Consider the following 12116-nt stretch of genomic DNA (forward strand, 5'->3'; position numbering starts at 1 on the left):
ACACCCCGGGCTATTTTTTTCCATTCCCCACTGCTGTCTAAAACATTTAGTGATTTTTAACATTATAAGAAAAAAAAGCATTCATCGCTTCAGGAAAAAAAATGGATAAGAAAAACATTTTGACATGCCTTTAAAAATCACAGATGACAGCAGGGGTCTTCAGAGTCCACCAGTGTTTATTTTCTGCACTGAGGTATGGAACAAGAGCACACTTATGGGCTGGTCTCATCCTCACCTCTCTCTCTCTCTTTTTTTAAATGCTTTTTAGGCAATACAATTCAACGAGTACTTATCTAGAACTCTCTACCTCTGCAGCTTAAACCAAAATTTAAATAAACCTTTAGCCATCCTATGAGAATGCCTTCAGTCATTTACTTCAAGACAAGTCTGTTGCTAGACAACGGGAAATCGCTGCCATGAATTAATGCCTGATGCTCCAGGTCCGAATGACGTGTCCCGGAAGGTATCCTAGGTCGGTCATCAGGCAAGCCTTGAGGTTATATCCTTCATTACTGTAGTCACATTGTGGAAAAGTTTCCTATGTGAGGTCCTGGAGGCCAAGTTCACGAAATGCCTGCCGCATGCCAAGTACTGAAGATGCAAAGGTGAAGCCTCCCATCTCTTCCTGAAGGAAGTGCTGTATTCTCTGCACTTTGCTGTGTTGCAAGTCCAATGAGCTTAAATGAGATTTCAGAGGTGATTTTACTTATTCACAATGGTCTAGTTTATACTGAGTCCACTTCAGTTATTTCTGCAAAAATAAAAATTTTAGTTAAAAATGAAACAATCCAAATAGGGACGACAAGACGTATTTCAGAGGTGACTTGGAAGCGGAACAGAAGACAGCTTAGAAAAGTAGATAAGAGGCATCTAAGCCCAGGCTCTGTATGAGATGTCAAAGTGAAGAATGACATGTGACAGCAATAAATTAATTATTCAATGAATAAGAGCAACAAATCGAACTAAATTTTATTTGAGAAAAGATGTCCTTGTATGTGCAGAGTCACTTCTAAACCCGTGTAGAAATTAAAGGACAATCAATTGCAGATCTATAATGAAGATCAGAGAATGGAAAGGAAAAGTAACTGATATCAAAAAACCAATTCAAGTGGCTGAGGTTTAAATCCTTACTCAGCTTCTGTGCCTCAGGGAGCAGTGACGACCAGGCGACTCCCCATTAATGCAGGACCGCAGTGTCTCAGGGTCAGAAAGGTTGGGCATATAGGCTCATGCCTCGGGTACAGGCAGTGGTTGGTGTCCTGAACAGGAACCTGCCTGTTTCTCTGCCCCCAGGAGGGGCATCCTTGGCACAATCCCCCAAAAATGGTAATTCCAAAGAACTGGGTTTGCCAACCTGGGGTCATGCTACTCAAGGCTCACAGGCTGAAGAAGGTTGAGGGAGGAATGAGATTAAGAGAAAAGAAGTAAAAGACAGGGAGGACAAGCACAGGTGCAAACCAGAGGGAAGCTGGGGGGACACTGGCAGGTCTGTTTGCAGGGTCCTTGTCATGGATTCAGTGGCTGTCCCTGCATGAGCAGACACAGTCATCTCCTGTCCTTAGACAATACAGAGTCGTCGACTCCAGGAAGACTTTAGAGTAGACGACCTCCAGCTGGGATTGCTCATGTGTACGAAAGTGCTGCAAGACAACTTGAGTGTTGGAGAACGGAGAATCTCAGCTTCCACTCAGAACCCAGTTTCCCTTAAGGCACCAGATTCTGACTTCCCGTTTTCTATAATAATTCATTTTTAGGTTGCTTTGCTATTGCTTTGTTTTGTCTTTTGGTCAGAATGTTGAGGAAGTTCACCATGATTTAACCATAGGAATTGGCCACCAATTCAGATGTGGTATATAATCTTTAAGAAAAAAAATACACCCAAGAAGCTGCTTTTTCAAGAAAATGACATTCCCACACAAGGGCAGGCTTTTTCCAGTTTCACTTTGGTAATGTCTTACTCAGGTAAATACAACATTTATTGGTGTGAAAGAGTAATATCATTTTTTACTAGGGCTGTTTACCATAGAGTAGCCTAGATACAAATAATGACTTTGAAAAGAAGACAGTCTCCCATGTTAATTAGCAATTTGCTGGAAAAGTCATTTTTATAAAATAACCTATGGATCCCTTCTACAAGATTATAAATATATATATATAAAATATTTAGAGTATAATAAAAATGCAATGTTTTTGTTACCTTCCTTGTACTAATTTCTACATTTATTTGGGTATCACAAAAAATTCATAGTTTTGAAACATGAAATTCTGCATAAAGAGCAGGGAGAGAGAGTTAAGCATGAAGAGGGTCGTAGGATGGTTTTGGATGGTGGTGTCATTTCGGATGCTGTCCCTGAAATTTAAAGGGAGGTACTTTGTACCTCGTATTGGCTTCAAAGACCACTAGTAAGAAAAGATTCCCAATTATTTTTTAAACTCATGTTCCCCTTTGTTAAAAAGAAAACGTTATATGCTCTTCTTCTAAAGCTTTTTGGACTTTCCAAATAATAGGTTATTATTATTCACTATGAATCAAAGCCAAGTGGGGGGAACCCTTTTTATTTTCAAATTCTACTTTATCTCCCAAGAATGCAATCCATCTTGGGGCCATGGGGTGGGATCAGCCCTCTGTACCCCCCTCTACCCACATAAACCATTGCTCAAAACCCCACAGATTTATGGGTACTCATGAGTTTTTTTCTTGGCTGTCCTCAGCTTTTGGGGGCTAGATCAAAGCAGGTAAAATGTATTGAGTCCGCTGCAAAAGGCCACCAAATTAAATTCACATGGGTTATCTCCAGTGCATTTTAATAGCCACAGAGAAAAGTTTACTGTTCTTCAGCTTTGTAAAGAACATCCTCCAAACATTTTTCCCACCTGGTTTCATAAAATACCCAGACTCCCTGGACTCCTTTAGACCCCACACAGGTCAGAGTGTAGGTTGACCAGTTAACTAGTAAAACATGCATTTTTTGACAGTCTTTGATTATCAGAATGAAACCCAAAAAGTTGTAAGAAAGGGGATTGGGAGGCTGAAGGAAAGAGGGATGAAGTCACAGAGAAAAACACAAACAGATTTGTTCATTGGACGTGACGAGTCCCACTCCTGCCCGAAACACATCTAGGGTTGAATTTCCCAACACCCTAAAGAGCGGGAGCTCAGATTTGGGATTTACTTCATTTAGAAAAATGTAGGGTCTTTTCTCCCTTGTACCAAACACTTCTTAAACAATATATAGAATTATATAATTATTTTTTAAAAATTGATGATTTTGGAATCTAGGGAGGAGACAAAGGAGGATATTTGGAACCAGGGAAAGGTATTAGGACCCTGAGGGAAACCAAGAGGGCTCTTCACAGGGGGGCACCCAAAACAGAGGGGCGGGGACTCCCAGATCCCTAGAGGAAAGCAAGAGTAGTCACATTTCTACTAATGAATGGAACTTCACGTCAGATGGGTCAGTAGAAAACTTAGGATCCAAGACAAGTATGAGGACAGATTCTGAAATGACCCCCAAAGATCCCAGTACCTGGCTTCATATCTTTGTGGAATCCCCCCACTAACTGTAGGCTAGACCTAGGGACTCCCTTCTAATGCGGGAATGTGGCGGAAGTGAGGAGTGTTCCTTCTGGGATCGAGCTATAAACACAGCGACTTTCTCTTGGCTAACGCTCTCTCTCTCTCTCTCACTTGCTCACTCTGATGAGGACAGAAGTGGCCACTTTCCTCCGTGGCAAGGAGGAGGCCTCCAGCCTGCCACGAATGAGAATCTAAGGTGTCAGTTCAACCACAAGGAATTAAAGCCAATGCACAACCACAAGTGAACATAGAAGGAGACACCGTCCCAACTAGACCTTGAGACAACTGTGGCCCCAGCTGACACCTTGACCACAGCTGTTAGAGATAAAAGCCAGCTCAGCGGCAACCAGATTCCTGACCCACAGAGACAATGAGATAACGTGTGTTATGATTATGTCACCTTCTATGGCAACAGGGACTTTGCAGATGTGGTTAAGGTAAGGATTTTGAGATGGGAAGTTTATCTGAAACTATCCAGGTAGAACCAATGTAACTACAAAGGTCCTTACAAAAGGGGGCAGGAGGGTCAGCATCCGAAAAAGGAGCTGTGGTCCCTGAAGCAGAGGTTGGAGCTGGATGCAGTGAAGGCGGAGGAAGGGGCTGCCAACAAGACACGTAGGCACCTCCAGACCTGGACAGGCAAGGGCACAGTTTTCCCGGAGCCTCCAGAAGAATCACAGTCCTGCTCGTCATTGTTTTCAGCACGCATGACCCATTTTGGACCTCTGATCTCCAGAACAGCAAGACAGTAAATTTGTGTTGTTTTCAGTAACTATGTTGTGCAAATTTATTACAGCAACAAAGAGGAAAATTTACATATATTTGTACTCTGTTCTATGCTTTTCATTAAATCAACTCTCTTTTGTACATACATACATATGTATATTTTTTAAAAGGCATACAGTGAGTTCGGTGTGTAAGTTTGCCCCCCCACACACACATCTGCACACTCGTTATCAAGGTGAACACATAGCTAATGAAATTTAAAAGCTGACATCACACCAGCTAAGATCATCTTGTGTACAGAGCACGTGAGGACCACACTTTGGGGCACCGGCCCAGAAGGAGAGATGCCACATCAAACGTTTGAGAGCTCAGCCCTGTGGGCAGGGTAAGGCTCTGTTTGCTCAAGTTCTTTCCGGCTGTGAGTGCAACACACTTGGAAGTGATCGCTAACAACTACAAATCCTCCAGCTGATTTCGCTGATTAAATGAGGCTTTTCAAAATTGGAGAAGAGACTTCCCTGGGTCCCCATCTGCTGACTCTGGGTAGGACTTCCCCTTCGAGAGCACAAATGTTCGCCTCCATCATAAAACTGACCTGGGCTGCCATGTGCTTTGCTTTGAATGAGCTCCCTTGAAGAGGGAATGGTGGCCTGCTTAAACCCATGATCCACAGATGAGTGAAACAAGCCCAACAGGGCTGGCAGCTTTACACAAGACCAGTGGTACTCAACTTGGAGTAATAGTGTGCCCCGTGGATATCTGGCAATATCCAGGGATCCTTTTAGTTGTTCCAACTCAGAATTCTCTTGGCATCTAGTGGGCAGGCTCCAGGGATGTTGTCAAACATCATACGATGCACAGGACACTCACCCCACAAATGCACACATGCGACCAATTATTATTCTGCCCAATGTGTCATTAGTGCTGAGAATGGGAAACACTGCAGTAGACAGTGCACCTGCTGAGTCTACTACCAGACCTTGCTAATCAATCATGGCTGCCAGGCATTGCTAATCAACCATGGCACTCTTACCTAGGCAGCTAACCACCAGCCTCAGAATTTCCCCTAAGTCAGAGTTTCAGAAAAGCCACTACCAATCGAATGAAGATGGTAGACCTTGAATATTGGCCACTCAGAGTAAGCTTCTCAAGGAAACAGAACCACATGCTTCAGCCTGTTTCTATTTGCAAGCTTTTAAAAATTATTTTATTTTTTTATCCTCAGCTGAGGACATTTTTTCAATGCTTTGCTTTTTAGAGAGAGAGGGAGGGAGAGAGAGAGAAACGTCGATGCAAGAGGCAAGCATTGAGTGGTTGCCTCCGGATGTGCCCAGACCAAGGATCATACATGCCCAGACTGGGAACCGAACCTGCAAACTTTCGGCTACGGGCTGATGCTCCAACCAACTGAGCCACACTGCCAGGGTGGCTTTCATGCCTTTTTTTAGTGTTAAACTTCATAAATTGCATACTGGGTCTGCCAATGGGATTTCTTTTTTTTACTTCTTATTTACTTAAAGAAAGAAATAGTTGTTGGAAACAACCAAGTAGAATAAAAAATGAAGCCAAAACCCTTTTTGATATTTTTTGAAGATTTTATTTTTTTAATTTATTTAGAGAAAGGGGAAAGGGAGAGAAACATCAATAAGTAGTTGGCCCTCACATCTCCCCAACTGGGGACCTGGCCTGCAACCCGGGCATGTGCCCTGACTAAGAATCGAAGAAGTGACCCTTTGGTTCGCAGGCCTGCCCTCAATCCACTGAGCTACACCAGCCAGGGCCCTTTTCTGTCTTTCAATCTCTCACTCAAACATCCTGCAAAGTTCACAAAGTCCTCGATTCGACCACTGATCCCGAAGCTGGGTCACGTCTGAGCTCTGCAGAGTACAAACATCCTCTTTGCCATGGGAGGATGCTTTTGCAAGGTTTTCAGGAACATTGTGAACAGCTCTACGCTGTATACAGTCAAGCCGTATTAGGAGCCGTCAGACAATATCATGATGCTGGTTCGCCTGCCGGTCAAGTCATATTTTCTGGCTCCATTACAGTGAAATACCGCGGGACAGCTCTCCCGCTGCACGTGTAAGTTGCGAACACACTTGCTTATTTCTTGCACTTCAGCGACTCTTTCTCATGTGTCTCCTGGAGCATTGGATTTGCACCAATGGCTGTAGCTTTTAAAATCTTAAGATCTAGATCAACACAAAAAGGGGCATCCGTGTATTCCTGGGGGTGCCAAAATACCCCATTTAGCCATTTACAAATTATCTAGTGTTGTTTAGAAGATTCCACAGAGTAGGACTCATTAATCTAAACACTAGCCAATTATGACCACCGAGACATGGGAGATTGCCAATTACCAGGACCGGCTTCACTGTGTACTGTCAACCAAATCAGCTGATGAAACCGTGGTAACACAGTTCTACCAGCTGGAACAAATTCTTCAGCTGTATACTATATTAATTTCAACGAGTCCAGGCCGTCATCTCTCCTGTCACTATTTATTTTATAAGGTAATGCCATAGCCTGCTGCCAACGGTCATTAAGCTACACTCACGTCAGCCAGCGTGCGTCTGAGGGCCATTGAGCACGGTAAATTTGCCCTTCTGCACCAGAATTGAATAAACATCGATACGAAATAACACTGCGGTGATCTCCCAATATCTCTGGTGGAGAAGTTAATAGCCCTTGGAATGTCTCATTTCCTTCTCGACACGGTCGGTTCTGTATAGCCACCCATCGGTGTGCTGAGTAAAATACAGGCAAACTTGACACTTGACAGGAAGCGGCTGGCCTTCTTTTTTTCCTTCAGGCTGTCGTTGCCCATGCTTTTAATTATTACCATTTTGCCCTGAAGGAGTCACAGATCTGCTCGATGCGCAAATGAGGCACAAAAGACCCACCTGCCTGAGGTTACCCAACAGCAATCATTTTAAACGTGTATTTTTCATTTACTCACTCCGCTGGTGGTTTGGGGAGCTTGAGAATCTTTGCCAACACTGACAGAGAGCGCTTCTCTAAAAATACAAATTGTTTGGAAAAATCAGAAGCGTGGCAACACTCGAATTGTGTGAGGAGGATAAAAAGAAGGCACACAATCTCTCCAGCTCTCTGCGGCCGTGAAGGCTCTGCTCCCAGCGATGCATACCCAGTCAAGGGCTCGCGGATCTTCTTGTGACCGGTTTCCAGCCCGAGTCCTTGCCACTCCCACGATGGCCCCTGCATGTGCAGTGACCACATCACCAGAGAGTTTGTCAGGCATGCAGAACCCCAGATCCTCCGCACTTTACCAAGACCCTCGGGGATCCACAGGCCTGTTAGAGAAGTTCTGGGGAGACGCCTGTTGCCTCCAGGTGGAAGCCATATATGTGCTCAGTCCCTTCAGCGTTGCCTTGGCTTCTCCTGTCTTTGGCGTTCGGTCTCCCCTGCACTGTCCCCCTTTTTTTCCTCTGTTCTTTGATTTTAACACTTGCACTAATGCAATCTAGTCCTCTCCAGGCTCCCCTTGTCCTCTGAAAACGTTCCCATGACACCGATATTCTAAGAGGGCAAAGCATCTCCATGTCTTCGTTAAGAGTGCTACTAAAATGCACAGTTTTCCTATTCAGTATTGTAGGGTCTCTGGCTCGAATGGGATATTGTGAAGGTTATATAGTCACAGGGTTCCCTTAGTGGGCTGAATGGTGACCCCCCAAAACACATATCCATATCCTGACCTCCCAGAGCCTGTGAATGTGACCTTAAATTAAAAGAGTCTTTGCCAACGTAATTAGCAAAGATACACACACACACACACATCTCCCCTATTTGTTCTGTTTCTCAAGAGAACCCTAATACAGCCCTGTGTCCAATGGTGAGTTTCCTTCAAACAGATATGCCAGGGAAAGACGTGCAGAGGAGAAGAGAGGCAGAGGTTAGTGTGAGCAGCCACAAGCCAGGGAGTGCTGACAACCATCAGAAGCTGGAAGAGACAAAGAATGGGATCTCCCTAGAGCCTCTGGAGGGAGCCCAGCCCTGCTGGCACCGAACATTTGGACTCTGGCCTCCAAGGCTGTTAGATATTTCTGCTCTCACAGGATACCTCGTTCATGGAGATTTGTTAAGGCCACCCCCAAGGCATTGATACAGTTTCTGGGTCTGGTCATCTCTTGACATTGCCTGGTGAGCCAGGAAAGGCAGACAGGACAGACAGAGAAAATCTTCACAGCCATAGACCCGCAGTGTGGGCACCACCGGGGGGCATCTTACCAATGTGGTAGACACACACAGGAGCATCTGAGGCCCCAGATCCACCGAATCAGAAATAGCGTGGTCCCCAGACCTCCAAGTGGTTTGAGTACAGATTCAAGTGTGAAAACCCTTTCCTAGACAGTTTCAATTAGTAGTAGCCTTGGCAGAGCATCTCCTGCATCTCGGGTCTGTGTTTACCAGGAGGTATAAAGCACTCCTGCTCTGTCTGGCCTCAGTCTGTGTGATGACATTGGTGGAAACGTTTTAATAAAGTCTGTTCACCTGGGTGGCGATGCTGAATTGAAATGAATGCGTTGACAACCCTTGCCTTTGTTCACGGGTCTCCCACAGCTCATTGGGTGCAACATTAATTTCATTCTCAGAGTGTCCTATTAAGGAGTTGGCAGGACCCACACCCCCTAAGCTAGAATTCAGGCATCTTTTTGTTCTTTGTTCTGACTCCTGATATGTGTGTTTACTTTGAAAGGGGTTTCATCCGACAATTCAAAGCCACAAAAGTGCACAGAATTGCTACTGGAAATCTGAACGTTAAGAAATTTTCACCTAGGACTCAAAATAACAGCCTATGAAAATTACATGGGCAGAGTGAATTCCAGGCCAAGTGGACGATTAAAGAACGTCCAGAGCCGGAGAGGTGGGAGGGCAAAGAAATACAAATGCACCTGCCTGTCCTCGATGGAGAAATGCAAACTCCACAAAGCAAAGCCAGGAATAAAAAAAAAATTAAAAGCTTCATTCTTCCCAGCTCTTCACTGTGCTGGTATTGCCCACTCTCCCTGGATAACAGATCATCCGATACAACAAGGAAGGGGGAGGAAGAAGTTCTACACCACCTGCAGATTCTCATGCAATGAAATATAGACACATAAAAGGCACAATTGGAGCAAACATAAGAGATTCTGTAATGCAAGTTAGGAGAATTAAAAAGGAGACCCAACCACTTAAATCATCCGTGGTATGATGGGGACAAGGAGGACAAAAAAAAAGAATAAAATGATAATCACATTGTAAGGTGTGTACACATTGAATCACTGTGTTATACAGCTAAAGCTAATATTAGATGCCAAAATAGACTTTAATTAAAAAATAGGGGAAGTACAAACATAATACAAGAGAGTTTAATACCTTGTATGTATTGTATACTGTACATACTTTATATTATCTCATTTATCCTTATAAAAATGGTCAAAGTGGATAACTGTTGTCTCTGGTTTAGAGATGGGGCTTTGAGACCCAGAGACGTATTGACCAGGTCACAAATTATGGAGGAAAATATAAATAACACATATTTCAAGAGTCCATGGTATGAGACGCTGGATTAGTGCCTTTGTTTGTTTCTCAAAAGGTGTTGAAGTGATATCAATAGCAGAATTTAAGTGCATTTGTGTTATTCAAAACATTTATAATGGCCTATATCTTCTATGTAAGAAATACTACTGGTTTAAATGAATAAGAGAGGTGTTACAGAAGGTTTTTTATTCCTCAGGGGCCTGGGAGTTAGCGTTAGTCTAGGAACATGTAAATGAAGAGGGTTGCTAAAATTGGCAGGAGAAAATGCCCTGTTTCATATGATTGAATCCCATTCATTTAGGCACCGACTTGTATCGAACGTCTATTTTTGGTGAGCACTTTTAGGCAGTGGAGAGGCAAAGGTAAACAAGACAAAGACTTCCTTCTCCAAGGGTTTGCTTTAGTGGGAAGGAGGAGGGGATTTGAACATCGCGATTCAGTGTGAAAACACCAGGCTGGAGATAAGAAGCACAAAGCTCATTCATAGGAGAACCAAGATGATCCGTTCTCGCATCCCATTCAAACACCTTGGGAATTCGGGCCCTCAGAACAATAGAAGGTTTTTCCATCAGCTAATAAGGCCAAATACTGAAGAATACAAATGAAAGGACAAGCCAGAGAAAGGGATCGAGATTCCACGTGGAAATAATGACGCTAATGCTCTGTACTGCTCCACTTCCTGTCTCCATATGACAAATTCTTATCATCCTTTGGTCAGCTGCTCCCTTTGGGCATAAAATAATCTTGGCTGTTATAGATCAGCAGCTTTGTGATGGGCCTCCCCACATCCATTCTGGCCCAGATTCAATCCATTCTTCACACGACCCTCCGAAGGCTCTTTTCAAAATGCCAATCAGATCAACTCGCCCAGCTGCTCATTGTTTTTAAAACTTCAGCCCCTTCTCGGTGCTCTTAGAATAGTGTGAGGTCCTCAGCACCATCTGCAAAGCCACCAAACCTCTCCCGGCCGACAGCCCCTCTCCCATCAACCCCCACCCCGTCCATTCTCCAGCTGGAATGGTTTTGCCGATTCTCAGGTCTGGGGCAGCCTCTCCCCAGCCAGTCTTTGCATATGCTGGTTTTTCGCTGCAAAAGTCTCCCCATGCCTCCATCCCCTAGTCCTGCGTATCCTAACTGAGGCTGACAAAGTGTTACTCACCCTTAGAAATATATATCCCTTTAGAGTTACAAGGTAGTAGAGCAGAATGGCCAAATCTCGGCCTTGCTTGACTCAGCAGACCTGAGTGAAGTTCAAAGTTCAAACCTTTGCTCTACCAGTTATTAGCTGCGTGACTTTGATTTCAATTTCTTCGTTGCTAAAAAATTGGTGGTAATATTAGTACCTGCTCTTGGAATTATTATAAAGATCAGATCAGATAACACATGTAATATATTCCTCCACGAGATTTCTAATTCAGAATTTACCTTCTATTGGTTAATAGCTTTTTTTTTTCTTTACCACTTCTTCATCCTTAATTTTTTTCCTGCCTCTACAGCATTTACAGTTTTCCTCTGATGTGTCAGGGTGAAGCTAATTTTTATATCTGTTCTCAGAGCAAAATATGGGTCTAAAGACTCATGGCTTGCTTTGATTCTGGAAAATAAATTCACTTATTCTCTTTACTGTTCTTTTCAATATTTTATTTATTTATTTATTTTGAGAGAGAGACTGAGACAGGGAGGAAGAACCAGAGGGAGAGAAACATCAATCAGTTGCCTCTCGAATATACCCCAAGAGGGGACCGGGCCCACAACCTGAGCCTTCCCTGACTGGGAATCGAACCAGTGACCTTTGGCTTTGTGAGATGGTGCTCAACCAAATGAGCCACACCAGTCAGGGCAAAACTCGCTTATTCTCTTTGAACATTACTTCTGTACCATTCTCCCCATCCTTCTCTTTCGGAACTCTGTTATTCGCCTTGAGAGAGTGTTGTACTTCAGTGGTAAACTGCCCAATTCAGAACAGAAGTCAGCTAAGTTTTTCTGAGAGTCAGTGTTTCGGACTTCGTGAATCACCTGGTGTCTGTCGCCCTGACTAGGCTCTGCCACTGTCCTGTGAAAGCAACCCCACCGACACGCAAAGGGTGGGCGCAGCCACTTCCAAGGAAACCGGAGGCTGGGTTTGGCCCAAGACTACAATTTGCCAGCCCCTGGCTTGGAGCATACTCTTCTGGGTAATGAGATTCTAGCTTTCATTGCGTTCAAGCTATTTTATAACTCTACAAGCGGTCAGTGACAAACGGCAATGCCAAGAATTCTTTCCGTAAACATG

The sequence above is a fragment of the Artibeus jamaicensis genome, unplaced genomic scaffold (assembly GCF_021234435.1).
Source record: "Artibeus jamaicensis isolate MK-2021 breed Jamaican fruit bat unplaced genomic scaffold, CSHL_Jam_final contig_685, whole genome shotgun sequence".
NCBI lineage: Eukaryota > Metazoa > Chordata > Mammalia > Chiroptera > Phyllostomidae > Artibeus > Artibeus jamaicensis.